The sequence below is a fragment of the Pan paniscus genome, chromosome 18 (assembly GCF_029289425.2).
Source record: "Pan paniscus chromosome 18, NHGRI_mPanPan1-v2.0_pri, whole genome shotgun sequence".
NCBI classification, from domain to species: Eukaryota; Metazoa; Chordata; class Mammalia; order Primates; family Hominidae; genus Pan; species Pan paniscus.
In genome coordinates this window covers 29,688,862-29,703,847 of record NC_073267.2, presented here as the reverse complement: position 1 = coordinate 29,703,847, position 14,986 = coordinate 29,688,862, and the positions used below count along the sequence as shown (strand labels likewise).

The window sequence follows — 14,986 nt, the reverse complement described above, 5'->3', positions numbered from 1 at the left end:
TTGCCTTACAGAGAAGTAAAGTGAAGCAGGTGAGAGAGGTCAGAGGTGCTCAGGGCCTGAAGTTCCACCATATGGCTGCTGAGGTGGGAGGATCACTTGAACCCGGGAGGTGGAGATTGTAGTGAGCTGGGATGGTGCCACTGCACCCCAGTCTGGGTAACAGAGTGAGACACCGTCTCAAGAAAAAAAAAAATTACCGCTGCCGTGCGCGGTGGCTCACGCTTGTAATCCCAGCACTTTGGGAGGCAGAGGCGGGCGGATCACGAGGTCAGGAGATCGAGACCATCCTGGCTAACACGGTGAAACCCCACCTCTACTAAAAATACAAAAAAATTAGCCGGGCGTGGTGGCGGGCACCTGCAGTCCCAGCTACTCGGGAGGCTGAGGCAGGAGAATGGCATGAACCCAGGAGGCGGAGCTTGCAGTGAGCCGAGATTGTGCCACTGCACTCCAGCCTGGGCGACAGAGCAAGACTCCGTCTCAAAAACAAACAAACAAACAAACAAACAAAAAAATTACCATTTATTTTCTCAGTGTGCTGAGACTTCACATTGCTGCTGTCAATCAATCTTCATGGCAGCCCCATTTTACAGATAAGGACACTGAGGATCAAAGGGGTTAAGCAACTTGCCCAAAGTCACTCAGCTCCTGAGTGGCAGAGCCAGGGACTGAACCCTGAACGTCCCACTGCTCTATCTCCCCTTCTCTATTCTTGGTCTCTGGTTCGCAGCGCCAGGCCTCTCTCCAGCTCCAGTGTCTTCAGCACCACAGGCGTGGACAGCACCAAGGCCTGTCCAGCATTAAATGGGAGGCTGGGGGAGGTTCCAGGAGGATAGGGAGCCAGGCACGGAGGAAATGCCGCAGAACTGGAACCCAGGCCCCCAGGGCTGGAAAGGCATATATGGATGTACTGCCATTCATTTGACCAAACTCTGAATGACAGACACTTGGGTCGTGGCTAACCTTTTGCTATTACTATAAACAATGAGTAGCCTTGTACAGAAGTCATTTTGCCAGGTGCAGGTGAGTCCGTATGATAAAGTCTAGAAATAGGCTTGCTAGGTTAAAGGGTGAGTGAGTTTGGAATTTCTGGAGAGTGCCCAACACCCCCCATCCCACCCCACAGAGCTGTGGCACTGAACCTCTCCCAGCCACGTAGGAAGGGGCTGCTTCTTGGTGAAACACAGCAGTTGTCACTAGCTCCCTCACCCTCTCTGGGCCTCAGTGTCACTTTGGGACATGGCCAGACAGTCCCAGGTAGTTAATATGCTACCTTGCAATGGGGGAAAATAGTGGGTGTGGTAGCTCATGCCTATAATCCCAGCACTTTGGGAGGCCAACAAGGGAGGATCTCTTGAGCCCAGGAGTTTGAGACCAGCCTGGGCAACATGGTGAAATCCCATCTCTACAAATTTTTTTTTGAAAAGCAGGCAGGAGTGGTGGCATATGCCTGTAGTTCCAGCTACTCAGGAGACTGAAGTGGGAGGGTTTCTTGAACTCAGGAATTCGAGGCTGCAGTGAGCTATGATTGCACCACTGCACTCCAGTCTGGGTAACAGAGCAAGACCCTGTCTCAAAAAAAAAAAAAAGAAAAGAAAAAGAAAAAAGAAATAGTGAGAAGTAAGAACAGGTTTCTCATTTGTATTTGCATAAAATAACTCTAGAATCAACACTAGACATTAGCAAGGTGCTTAGCCACCTCAGCACCCAACCTGGTCACTCTCCACTCACTCCCACCTCTCTGAGCCATCATCAGTCACCTCTCAGCTATCACAGCAACTTACTAACTGGTCCCTGCCTCCAAGCCCCCTCAACACAGCTGCCAAGGAGCATTCCCTTACCCTCAGGCTCAGCAGCCTCTACTGGCTCTCATTGTGTTCCAAAGTCCTTACCATGGCCCTCCATTTACCCTTTGGCCCATCTCCCCCCCATATCCTGCCTCCCTCTGCTCAACACGCTGGTCCCCCCACTGTTCCCTGAACATGCCAGCCCCCTGTCTGGGGGCAAGTCCTTCTGCCTTCCCCTAGATATCCACAGCACAGCTCATTCCCTACAAGTTCTGTTCAAATGACAAAATGACACCTTCTCAACCAGGGTTGCCCTACCGCACTCCTGACCCCCCATGCCCTGCTCTATTTTTTCCTGGTAGGATGTATCACTTTCTCATGTATTATACAATGTACCAACTTCTGACATCTATTATGACTGTCTCTTTTCCTCACTAGAACTTAAGCAGCTGGAGGACAGGAATTTTGCTGTCTGGTCTTGTTCACTGCTGTATCCTCCAGCTGCTAACATGTGCCTGGAGTATAGAAGGCACTTAGTAAATGTTTGTTGAATAAATGAATTAACCTCTGAGGAGAATGGCAGGAACTGGGTGAAAAGGGGTAGCGTAGGCATGAAAATTCCTACCGGGTACAATCCAGTTGGGTCTGGGGAGTAAAAGGAACCAGGAGACCAGACAGTGCCCAAGGAAAGTGCCAGGGAGGGGTGGCACCTGCCCGCCCACCTGCCTGCACCCCCAGAGAAGGGCCAGAGGAAAACAACTGCCCCCTGAATTCCCACAGCAGGCCAGTCTGTGCTCAAGAAGCAGGGGAGGAATCTGGGAGCCCCCTTCACACCCTGCCCAGAGTGGAGGCCTCCCTCTATGTCCCGAGGTGGATGTACCAGCCTGGCTCTCTGCCTTGTAACACCTTCCCTGAAGGATGTCCCCGACCTTCACCTTTGTGTACTCCAGTGCAGAAGTCTGTTCACTTGTGGAATCTCCTATTCACTGCCAGAGGGTGGGGGCCACCAAGCCAGGCTAGTGAGGTGCTTGGAAAGACTCTGGCCTCTGCTGTTGGTCCCAGGGAGCCCTGGTCATCCCTGGCCAGCCCCTCCTTCTCTCCAGTTTTCCAGTGGGTGAAATGAGGTAAGCTACTAGTTCTGCCTTCACGGGGCACCATGAGGCTCAGGACCTTCTTCCCTGAAAAATGTCCCATGTAGCACATGCATACTTCTACACACAACAGCAGGGACAGGGCTCCTGGGAGCCCACAAGCCTCTAGATAAGGCCTCTCCCTCCCCTTGGTCCTCAACACAAATACAGACCCCAGCAAGCTTTCTGTTTTGGCTCACAAAGAGAAGGAGGAGGAGTATATTCTCAAATCCCCTCCTTGTCTTCCCTTCGGGGTATAAATCCTGGCTCCATCCCTTCTTAGCTGTGTGACCTTGGGCAGTTTGTGCCACCTGCCTAAGCCTCAGTTTGCCCATCAGTAAAATGGGGCTGAGAATGCTCATTTAACAGGATGGGGCACAAAGTGGGTGTCAGTAAGAAGTTGCTGGTCAGAGGGGCCTGGACCTTGGATCTGTCGTTGACTCTGCAGGTGAGCCTGGGGAAGGCCTTCCTCTCACTGTGCCTTGGTTTTCTGTTCTGTAGATGGAGGCCATTTGGCTATGCTGAATCTCACCCCTGAACCCACTTGAGGCAGAAGGCACTGTAGGGATCCCCTGACCCCGCTCCTCCACTTCCCACATGAGGAGCCTGGGAGGAAGAGTCCAGACTTTCCTGAGATCAAGCTGCAGACACTTGGACATTCTTCCTCACTGCCCTCCCCACCAGGGGCAGTCTGGGGTTCCCGGGGCTGTGAACTCCTATTTGGCTCCAGCCTCTGCCTCAGCCTCCCCTCCCAGCTGGTGCACAGTCCGCCCCTTCTCGGGGCACATCTTTGGTGGCTATTAATAGCTTGTGACGCTGCCTTCCTGCAGCTGGTGCCCAGAGCTGGAACAGGCTCTCCAGCCTCTCCTGCCCTCCCCAGTGAGCCACTGTGGGAGGCAGGGGCCCTGGGTCCTATCCTCCTGGCTACTGGAGGGTGCAGGGCCCGGGGCAGCCCCCAGGGGTGTGGGATAAGCTGGGGAGGTCTTCCCAGCCTGGCTGCCTGGGTGAGGCAGGTGGCCCAGCACTCAGGGGTATCAACAGGAGTGCAGGACGCTGGGCACAGTAGGTGCCCACCACTGGCTGACAGGCAAGGAGACTGGGCTGAATGTCTACCAGTGGACAAGTGGTGGTCTCTGGTGAGATGGCTGGGTGAACAGAGGCCCCAGAAGAGATGGGCCCTTCTCCAGCTGCATCCTTCACCTCCTTTGCCTCCCTAAGCTCCTACACTGGGATGGACTGAAGACAGCCCAGCCTAGGAGCCTGCGGTCCAAGTTCAGGCTTTCACCACCATTTCTAGCCTGGAAGCTTTGGATCTGCCACTTACCATCTCCATGGCCCCATTTCCCCATTCTCAGTAAAGTGAAATAATAAAATAACAGTGCAGTTTAGGGTACTATTAGTAATAGCCAACATTTATGAGCCACTGAAAGTATAAGCACTGTATATATATTGACTCATTTCAACTTCATGACAATCTCAGGAGAAGCTATTATTATTCCCCTTACATCCTTTACAGTTCAGGAAACTGAGACTCTGAGATAGGAAGCTTGGCCAGGCACAGCGGCTCACACCTGCAATCCAAGCACTTTGGGAGGCTAACGCAGGCAGATGGCTTGAGCCTAGGAATTCAAGATGAGCCTGGGCAACATAGCAAGACCCCATTTCTATAAAACATTAAAAAAAAAAATGAGCCAGGCATGGTGGCATGCGCCTGTGGTCCTAGCTAGTCGGGAGGCTGAAGCGGGAGGATCACTTGAGCCTGGAAGGCCAAAAGTGCCATGAGCTGTGATGACGCCACTGCACTCCAGCCTAGGCAACAGAGTGAGATCCCATCTCAAACAAACAAACAAACAAAAAAAAAAAAAAAAAGAGAGAGATAGGAAGCGTAAGTGATGTGTCCTGTGTCACACAGCTAAGAAGTCACATAGAGATCATCTATCTGGCTCCAAAATATTCAATAAGTATTTGTTGAGCACCTACTATGTACTTGGTACTATTTTTGGGTCTGGAATACATTCGTGAACCAAACAAACTGTCCTGCCCTCAAAGAGCTCATATTCTAGTTTGGAGGCACACAATGACAAAGATGAGCAGGAGATGTGTGTCAGGCAGTGAGAAGTCCTCAAGGAACAGCAGAGCGGGAAAGAGGCAAGGGAATTGTGGGTGGGAGGCCAGCCCATGGAGAAGGCTGCATGCACATGGGCATTGTGCTGGGCGGGCTCTCCTGGCAGAGGGCACTGTGTGGAGGCTTAGAGGTGGGACCTGCTGTGTGCACAGGGATAAGGGAGTGAAGGGCAGGAGATGAGAGCAGAGGTGAGAAGGGATGGCTGTTGTCATTCAGGGCCTCCGAGGCCATGGCGGGGACCTGGCTTCCACTCCGAGTGGGATGCACTCCAAACCCCAAACCTGAACAAACCCTTCCTGAAGCCAACCTGGCCTGGAGAAGTGAAAAGTGACAGTGTCAACCTGACCCGATCAGACTCAGAAACTCCGAGGTTTCTCGGGGAGGCCTGGGGCAAGAGCTGCAGATTCCTCCCTGACACAGTTCTCACTGCCATGGCCCCGTGTAAGTGGAAGCGTGGGGCAGGAAATCTAGCCCTGGAGCTCAGGCGAGGTCCCATCAGGTCCATTTGACTGGCCTTGGCTTGTGGACCATGTGTGAATGGTATCAAGGGAGGCAGACTCTTCCCTAAATCCCAGCTGCGGAATCTTGAGGAAACAGCTTCACCCATACACCTCCAGTTTTTCCATCTGTAAAGATGGGGCTAACTTTCCCTTTCTGCTCAGGGCTTTGAGGACTTATATGAACAACAAACCCTTAATGGGTACTGGGTGCCATTCACGGCACTTTACATTCATTCTCTTACTCCTCACAATGACCCTAAGAGGCAAGTACTAATATCATCCCCCTTGTTTACAGATGAGGGACCTGAGGCACAGAGAGATTAAGCACCTTGTCCAAGGTCACCCAGCTGAATCTAGGGATTGCGTTTTTTACCACTAAGCTGTGTTATCTGTGAGCCCCATTGTGCCTCCTGGAGACACCTAGGGTCAGGGCTGGCAGGCACCTGAGCTCCCAAGGTGGAAAAGTCTCCTCTCTGCAAGGCCTTGAGCCCTGGCTCAGAAAGTCACAAATTATGCTCATGGATAGGTAAACCCCTTCTGGCTATGGTGGGGGACCCTAACAAACCCAGAAAAGCTGCCCTGGAGGCAGTGGGGGCCCAGCGCTATACAGCCTCTCTGGGCCCAGATCAGAAGGAGGAGGATGGTCCCCTCCAGCCCCACCCCTGCCCTGTCTCCCAGCCCCTTGGGGCCATCCCAAAGCCCAGAGGCAGTTGGAACATCCTCTGCCCCTCTGGTGGTTGCCTAAAGCCATGAGGAAGGAGTGCTAGTGCAGTGGGAGATCACAGCAGTTCCCTGGGCCTGGATCAGCTCATTTGCATACCCTGGCAGGGAAGGCCAGAGCAAACACTTAAGCAGCAGGCCCTGCTCAAGCGCTTCATCTGCAACAGATCCACTTAATCCTCACAACAACTTTAGGAAGTGGCAGCTATTATTGTCTCCATTCTACGTCAGAGGAAACTGAGGCCCAGGAGACAACTGACCTGCCCAAGGTCACGCAGCCAGAGAATGGTGGAGGTGGGCTTCAAACCCGGGCACTCAGACACTGGCTTCACACAAACCTTTGGTGGCCCACACAGCTGGGTGCAAATCCTGACTCTGGGGTTAACGTGGTGCTGTCCTCAGGGCTAAATGAGAAAACGCCGTCCAGCACTGAGCACTTGACACTAGGAGATGTTCCACTGCTTCCTCTCCAATCCTGACATTACATGGTTTCCCAAGGTGGGGCTGAGCTGGACCTGTCCTCTCTCCAGGTATGGCCAAGCAATTGTGGGGCGATGGGAGGGTGGCTGGGGAGGAGAGGGGACTTTAACTGGCCTTTCCAGGCCTAGCTGCCACCCCTTCCTGAGACCTGAAAGGGGGAGCAGGAGGCGAGCCAGGGGAGGGGTGGTTTGGGGAAGACTTTGGCCTGGGGCCCATCCTTCTGGGGCAGAAAGTCTCCAGGAAACTCTCCAGCAGAAGGCAGCAGGCGCCTCATGTGGAAAGCATAGGCTGGGAAGGAGGAGGGCTTTACCCACAAAACCACGGTCCCAGCCCTCAGGCAGAGTGCTAGAAAAGGCTCAGGAAGGGCCTCCGCCCTCACCCACACCTGGGGCAGGGGCAAGCTCCACTTCACAATGCTATCCTGCCTCCCAGAGACCCCTTCCCTTTCTTGAGGACAGAACCAGAAGCCTCTGCCTCCCTAGACCAGCTCCCAAGGAAGAGTAACTGTGGAGCCTCAGTCACCCACCTGCCGACGCCCCATTTAATAAGGGCCAATAGTTAGTGAGCATTTTTGATATGGGATACCCTGTCCTAGGTCCCTTCCATTCTTTAGCCTGCTTAATCCCCTGATGATCCTACAAGATAGTATTATCCCTCTTTTATAGATGAGGGCACTGAGGCCCAGAAAGGGTAAGTGCCTTGCTGAAGGTCACACAGCATCTCAGTGAGCTTCAAGCCCAGGCAGAATCCAGAGCCTGAGCTCTCCTCCATGGTGCTCTGGTATCTGCTTTGACCTCAGGTTGCTGGAGACCTGTGTTCAGAAAAAGGGTGCACTCCCTTCTAGAACTGTGCCCAGTGACAGGGGCCTGCTGCTGGCCCCCAGCCCAGCTACTCCACAATGCCCATCAGTTTCATTTCTGTTCAGGAAATGTCAACTTTTGTTTCTTTTTTTTTGAGACGGACTCTCAGTCTGTCACCCAGGCTGGAGTGCAGTGGCACAATCTCGGCTCACTGCAACCTCTGTCACCTGGGTTCAACCAATTCTCCTGCCTCAGCCTCCCTAGTAGCAGGGATTACAGGAATATGCCACCGCACCTGGCTAATTTTTTGTATTTTTAGTAGAGACAGGGTTTCACCATGTTGGCCAGGCTGGTCGCAAACTCCTGACCTCAAATGATCCGCCTGTCTCAGCCTCCCAAAGTGGTGGGATTACAGGTGTGAGCCACCGCACCTGACCAATATTTTTTAGTTACTCCTATAATTAGGCCCCCAGCTCTCCTGCCTGACCAAAACTTAGACCAGCTTGGACTTAGTCCTAGAAAGTTAGAAGGAAGAAACTTACAGCTACAAGAAGCTTTCATCCAGTTCTTCTGTGGACAGAGGGGTGAACGGAACCCTGGACAGCAGCCCTGCCCCAAGAGTCCTGAGCAAGACCTGCACCTAGAACCAGGTCAGGAGGGGAAGGGAAGGACTCGGGTTTGCTGTCCCTGGGACACACGGGGCAAGTGGGACAGAGAAAACAGGTTTTTGGTTGCTGGATGTCACTAGTTCAGGGGTAAGAGTGCAAGATGGGATCAAGAGTGGAAAGTGGAACCAGGCTGGAGAAGTTCAGGTTCACTTCACCACATAGCCCTTAAGACCCTGGATGGACACTATTCTGTGCACGTTCTAACTTGACCATGGGGGTGGGAGGGAACACCCATGAGTGCAGAACACACACAGACGAAGGTTGCCCACTGAACAAAGATTTTTTGGGCTGTGCATGGTGGCTGTAATCTCAGCATTTTGGGAGGCCAAGGCAGGTGGATCACCTGAGGTCAGGTGTTCGAGACCAGTCTGGCCAACATGGTGAAACCTCGTCTCTACCCAAAATACAAAAATTAGTTGGGTGTGGCCGGGTGTGGTGGCTTACACTTGTAATCTCAGCACTTTGGGAGGCCGAGGCGGGTGGATCACGAGGTCAGGAGTTCAAGACCAGCCTGGCCAAGATGGTGAAACCCCGTCTCTACTAAAAATACAAAAAATTAGCCAGGCATGGTGGTGGGTGCCTGTAATCCCAGCTACTCGGGAGGCTGAGGCAGAGAATTGCTTGAACCCGGGAGGTGGAGGTTGCAGCGAGCCGAGATTGTGCCACGACACTTCAGCCTGGGCAACAGAGCGAGACTCTGTCTAAAAAAAAAAAAAAAAAAAAAAATTAGTTGGATGTGGTGGTGGGCGTCTGTAATCTCAGCTACTCAGGAGACTGAGTCAGGAGAATCACTTGAACCCAGGGGCTGGAGGTTGCAGTGAGCTGAGATCTCGCCATTACACTCCAGCCCGGGCGACAAGAGTGAAACTCTGTCTCAAAAAAAAAAAAAAAAAAAAAAGATTTTTCTGGGCCTGCAAACCCAGATGCCAGCATCAGGGGCCAGGAGGTGACCTAAGGGAGCGAATGGCTGCCTGGGGGTGGACTGGAAGGCAAGGGCCCTGTCTAAAGAAGGTGGTCATTCTCCCGCTGTGGCCTGGGGTTGCCACATCATCTGATTTTTCAAGAAGATCCAAAAATCAGCTTTTGTATGTGAAATTGCCTCCCCCTGACTTTTTTTAAGCACTCACAACAAAGACAAACATGTAAAATACACTGGACCAACAAAAATCGTCTATAGGCTGTATTTTACAGCACGTGCCCTACCATACGCTGGGCTCTGAATTAGACAATGCTGATGCAGTATGGACAAGACAAACCTGGTTCCCGTCTCCTGGAGCTGAGTCTAGATGTGGAGACAAACTCTCACTGCACATGTAGACACACGCCACTACCTCCAAGCCACCAAACCACCAACCAATCAAATTCAGCTCTCTACTACGTGCCAGCTCAGGTCAGCTCAAAAAGGGAGGTGGAGGCAGAAAACGGCTCCGGAGCCATCCTAGAGTGGGGCTTTTCAGGTCAGGGGAAGAGCACGTGACGGAGGCAGAGAATTAGAGGACACGGAGGAGATGGGCTAGGAGAGGTGGTTTAGGGCCAGGCTGCAGTCCAGAGACTATCTGGACTCAGCGACTTGATTCTGGACTCAATGGAGAGCCACTGCAGGTTAGTGAGGAGGGGAGGTCTTGCTCCTTGTCCTCCTCTGGCCTCCTCACAGTTTGCCCTGGACACAGTGACTCAAATTTCTGCTCTTCAGCCTCTGGTTCCACTGCCTTGCCTGTGGGGTGTGTGACAAAGCCCTGGGCTTCTGGGAACCCCCACTAGGGGGAAATGAACTCCTTCAGCAATGGGTAGAGCAAACCTGGATGCTTGTCCTGCCCAATTTCAATCTCCATCCGCCCTTCAAGCTGCAGAGAGGCTCACTCTCTGTCATTTTCTCTGGGAAGGGCCACGTGCTTGCCCAAGGTCACTCAGTCTTCAGGGCACCTGATTCCCCCACAGCCTGTGCTGAAGGTGGCTGCCTCAACTGTCCTGAAATTGGCAGGAGAGGCTGCCAGAGGTCTGCCCGCATCAAGTGCCCCCTACCCTCGTCTCCAGCTGGTCACATCCTCACCCTTGGGTCAGTGCCAGCAGCAGGTGGGGGTGGGGGCACTTGGTGCTGGGAAGGTGGGAGATGAGGAGTCAGCCACCCAGGCTCAGGGCTCCCAAGGCTGTAGCAGGACAGGGATCAGGTGCTTCAGGTGTAGGGTCAAGAATCTCTCAGCTGGACCTGGCCCGGTCCACTTCAACAGGCCCAATGGGACGTGCCCAGGGGTCTGATGATCAGGAGACATCAAGAAAGGAGATAGGAATGAAGTGGGGAAAAGGACCCTGACTCTAGCGCATGGTCCATCACAGACATTGGCGACAGGTTTGTTGAATGAATAAGTGAAGGAGCTACTGGCAGGGCTAGCTGTATCCTGGGTCCCGCCTTCCCGAGCCTCAGTTTGTGCACCTATCAAATGGGTCCAGCATCACTGCTTGTCTGCAGAAGGCTCAGAGAGAAGAGATGAGAGGAACTCCCAGCAGCCCAGAGTGTGTTCCTTCCATGCAGTCCAGCCCCTTCTCAGGATCTGATTCAGGATTTCAGGGTACAATGTCCCCTAGGGTCTCTCGGCTTCCCCATATGCGGTAGAGCCTGGGGTTCAGGACATCACTGAGGGCCAGGCTGGGGTACGGCCGTGTATACCACCTGGAAAGCCACAGTGAGACCCTGGAATTGGCCCTTGGTTGTCTGGGACACATTGAGCCAACCCTTGGTTTAACCTGGGTGTTCTCCAGGTTAGGAGGGGAAGGGAAAGACTTGGGTTGCTGTCCCTGGGACAAATGGGAACAGAACGGTGCCCTGACCTGAAATGGCTTCTTCATCTAGGCTACCTCTCCTCCCCAGAAACTAGCGCCTCACTTTGGGGGGTACTTACTCCCTCCCTGTCCCACAGGGAGTACAAAGTATGGTCTAGGTAAAGACCGCCAGTGTGGCCTGGGTCGGGCAGCAGAGTCATAGGGAAGATGCGATTCCCATTCATCCGCTCAAACACACCCCTTCCCCGCACTCTCACAGACAAAGACACACACCCGAAGCCCCAGCCATCACCCAGGGCCACATAAGGCAGCCCCCCTCACCTGTGGGCACCCCCAAATTTTCCCCTCTCGGGGGGACTTCACTAGAAGCTCAGCTTGGCCGTGGGGGAGGGGTATTCACACTCCAAGGACCTGGGGTCCAACCTCCAGGCTCGCAGCTTTTGGGGGGGACTCTCCGCCCTCTTCCCCCCTCTCCATGGCACAACGGGCTCCACCACCACTCCCCCTTGGGGCCGGGGAGCTGCGCCCGAGCCTCAAGGCTAGGGAGTGGGGTGGGGGAAGGGAGAGGAGGAGGGGGCGGCTCCTCCAAGCGAGACACAAAGAGACGTCCTTCAGCCTCGGCTCCATGGCGACGCTGGGGAAGGGGGAGCGCGCAACCCGATACTTCCTTCCCCACCTGCAGGGCTATGGGGACCTCGGTGGCCACTCACCTGCCGCCCCTCACCTGGGCCCGGCTTACCTGGGCTGGGGCCGCGGGGACGCCGCGGCAGGGGGCCTGGGCGCCGTCGCGGTCTTCGTCTGCCCGGCCCCGGGGGCTCAGGGCGCCACGACCATGGACCGGGGTGCAAGCGGTGCCGCCAGGGGCTCAGTCGCCCAAGTCCTGGAGCTTTAGGGGGGGAATCCCCGAGGCTTCTTGCTGGTGAGAGTGTCTCTTGCTGTCCCCGGCTGCCTAGATTTGGGATTTCTATGTACCAGAGTTGGGGGGAATTGGGATCCCCTGACCTAGGGGCGTTCTGAGCTGGGTCTTCTTGTCTTGAGGTGTGGAGTTGTAATGACCGGATCTTGGGAGGGGGTTCTCGCAATCCCGGCCTGGGGGCACTGCGTTCTAGGTCTTGGGGGGGGGGCCAGACTGAGGAGGGGGAGTCCTTGCGGTGCCGTAGGGGGCTTGCTGTCTTCTAAACACCGAGGAAGTCTCCGCTTTCCCCGCAGGGGAGTCGCTCGGTGTCGGATCCGGGAGGGCCCCCCCTCTTCCCCGAGGCTCGCCGGATCCTGGATGTGGAAGGGGGCTCCCCGCACTCCTCGGCTGCGGGGGCTTTACTGGGTCCCGGCCACCGGCGGGCGCTGGAAGCCCCTCAGCCGCTGGGGGGCTCGGTCGCCGCCGCTACGAGCAGCCCGGCTCTGCGCTCCCGGCCCCCGGCCTGGCCCGGGCTCCGGCTGCGGCTCCAGCTCGCGCTCCGCCTGGCGCTCGGGCCCCGGCCCCGGCGCCCGCCCGGGCTGCGCTCCATCGCGGCATCGCGGCTCCGCCCTCCAGCCAGCGCGCACCTGCCCGCCCGGCCCGCGGCTCCGCCCTCCGGCTCGCGCGCCGCCGCCCGCCCCTTTGTCCGTCCCGCTCGGCGCGCGCCCTCGCGCAAGCGCGCTCACCCGCCGCGCGCCCGCCCTCCCGCCGCGCGCCGCGGAGCGCAGCTTCTCCCCGCGCGGCGCCCCCACCCCCTTCCGGCCGCGCTGGGTCCTAGCGCCGGTGGCTCCCGAGCTGGCTCCCACCCACCACCCCCCACCCACCCCACTCCTTTTCTAGGTCAGAGCCCACGAGGGGGCGAGAACGAGGTTACAGAGGACTCGGGGGAGTCTGAGAGGGTCACCTGGTCCAGCTTTCTGGGCCCTGCGGGACGAGACTGCCCCAGACTGTCCCGGTCTGTGCTAGTGGGGCGGAGCCTGTGTCTGTTTGAAGGAGGGAAAACAAATCCAGGTTCTGCATTCGGATATGCATTTCATTCATCCATGCGTCCGCCTGTTCCTCCGCCTGCCTGCCTGCGCTTCCATCCATCCATCCATCCGTCCGTCCATCCATCCATCCATCCATCCATGCATCCTATTTCCAGCGAGACCTCAGAGAACTCACAGTCTTCTTGGGGAAGAGGTCATAAACTTGGGCCTGGGTGGATGCCCTATCCAACTGAGGTCGCCTTTGCGATCCCTGCTGCAAATAGGCAGTGACTAGTCCAGGAGTGCAGCTGGGAGGAACTGCTCGCCGGATAGAAGGGAAGAAAGGAGATTCTAGGCAGAGGTACAGCAGGTGTAAGGGATGTTGCATTGTCTGTTTGATAACCGGAAATTGGTGGCCTGGATGAAGTGGGTGGATGGGGACAGAGATGAGATAGGGACAGCTCGTCCTTCCAGGCCCTGTTCTTTCTCCTCCCTGCAGCTCACTCTTTCCCTAGTGAGAAAGCCCCCATAGGACGCCTTCCCTATTTCTTTCTTTTTTTTTTGTTTTTTTAGCTTCAAGCTTCAAAAGCATTTCTTTTTTATTCTTTTTTAAAATTATTATTATACTTTAAGTTTTAGGGTACATATGCACAACATGCAGGTTTGTTACGTATGTATACGTGTGCCATGTTGGTGTGCTGCACCCATTAACTCGTCATTTAGCATTAGGTATATCTCCTAATGCTATCCCTCCCCCTTCCCCCCACCCCACAACAGTCCCTGGTGTGTGATGTTCCCCTTCCTGTGTCCATGTGTTCTCTTTGTTCAATTCCCACCTATCAGTGAGAACTTGCGGTGTTTGGTTTTTTGTCCTTGCGATAGTTTGCTGAGAATGATGGTTTCCAGCTTCATCCATGTCCCTACAAAGGACATGAACTCATCATTTTTTATGACTGCCCCTATTTCTTCTAAGTTTTTGATCAGGCTGTTTTCTCAACCCAGCGTAATCCTCCCAGCCACTCCCGACTGTTTCCAGAGCTTTAGGAGCCAGGGATTGCAAACTCAAGTACCTACAGGCGCAGACATCAGCGACTGGGGTCGCATGTAAAGTGATAGAGAGGGTGGAGAAGAGGGGAACTGGAGACATCGTGGGCTGTGCGTGGCTGGATGATATTCAAAGAGAAGCAGGAAATCCAGAAATCTTCCAACTTTTAAATGTTTGAAACGAATTCCCAAAATTCGGAAATATTGAATGGGCCAAATGAAACACACTTTGCAGACAAATCTGGCCCCCAGGCCATAGGTTGGCAACCTCTACCATTGAGAATATTGTTTCAGTTCTTAACTTGTCGGCCTCCTGCCTCTGTCTAGATTGTCTTTTTTCTCTTTTCTTTTCTTCTCTTCTCTTCTCCTTTCTTTCTTTTTCTCTCCCCGCCCTTCCTTCCTTCCTTTCTTCCTTCCTTCCTTCCTTCCTTCCTGCCTTCCTACCTTCCTTCTTTTTTTGACAGAGTCTTGCTCTGCTGCCCAGCCTGGAGTGCAATGGCACGATCTTGCCTCACCACAACCTCTGCCTGCGGGGTTCAAGTGATTCTCCTGGCTCAGCCTCCTGAGTAGCTGGGATTACAGGCGTGTGCCACTATGCCTGGCTAATTTTTGTATTTTTACTACAGACGGGGTTTCATCATGTTGGCCAGGCTGGTCTCAAACTCCTGACTTCAAGTGATCCACCCGCCTCAGCCTCCCAAAGTGCTAGGATTACAGGCATGAGCCACCGTGCCTGGTGATTGTCTTTTTTTCTAGAATCCAAATCCTTTGGGATCATCAGGTCTGTAAAATACAAATGGGGTTGGGTTGCTGTCTTACATAAAACTGCCAAGGACTTCCTGCGTACCATCAGGGTAAAGTCTAACCTTACTTATCCTGGCATTCAAAGCCCTTAACATTTAGAGCCTGCTCTCCATTCCCCTACAAAGGACCTCTCTTCTCCATTCGGCCTTGACCTCAGCCACGCTATTCTAGGACATCTGCCTCTGTCTTTTTTTTTTTTTTTTTGAGACAGGGTCTCACTTTGTCAC

At 54.4% G+C, this 14,986-nt stretch overlaps 1 protein-coding gene across 2 annotated transcripts in view; it reads right to left on the bottom strand.

Moving 5' to 3' along the window:
• Window positions 1-14,986, bottom strand: part of SBK1 (SH3 domain binding kinase 1) — a 65,099-nt gene that overhangs the window by 18,738 nt on the left and 31,375 nt on the right. Inside the window, exon 1 of one of the 2 annotated variants that reach the window (XM_034951143.3) lies at window positions 11,728-12,533. The exons of the other annotated variant lie outside the window; for it this stretch is intronic. The gene's annotated coding sequence lies outside the window, so the exon portion shown is untranslated. Of the gene's footprint in view, window positions 1-11,727; window positions 12,534-14,986 lie in introns of those variants that run through there. 2 annotated transcript variants of the gene reach the window in all.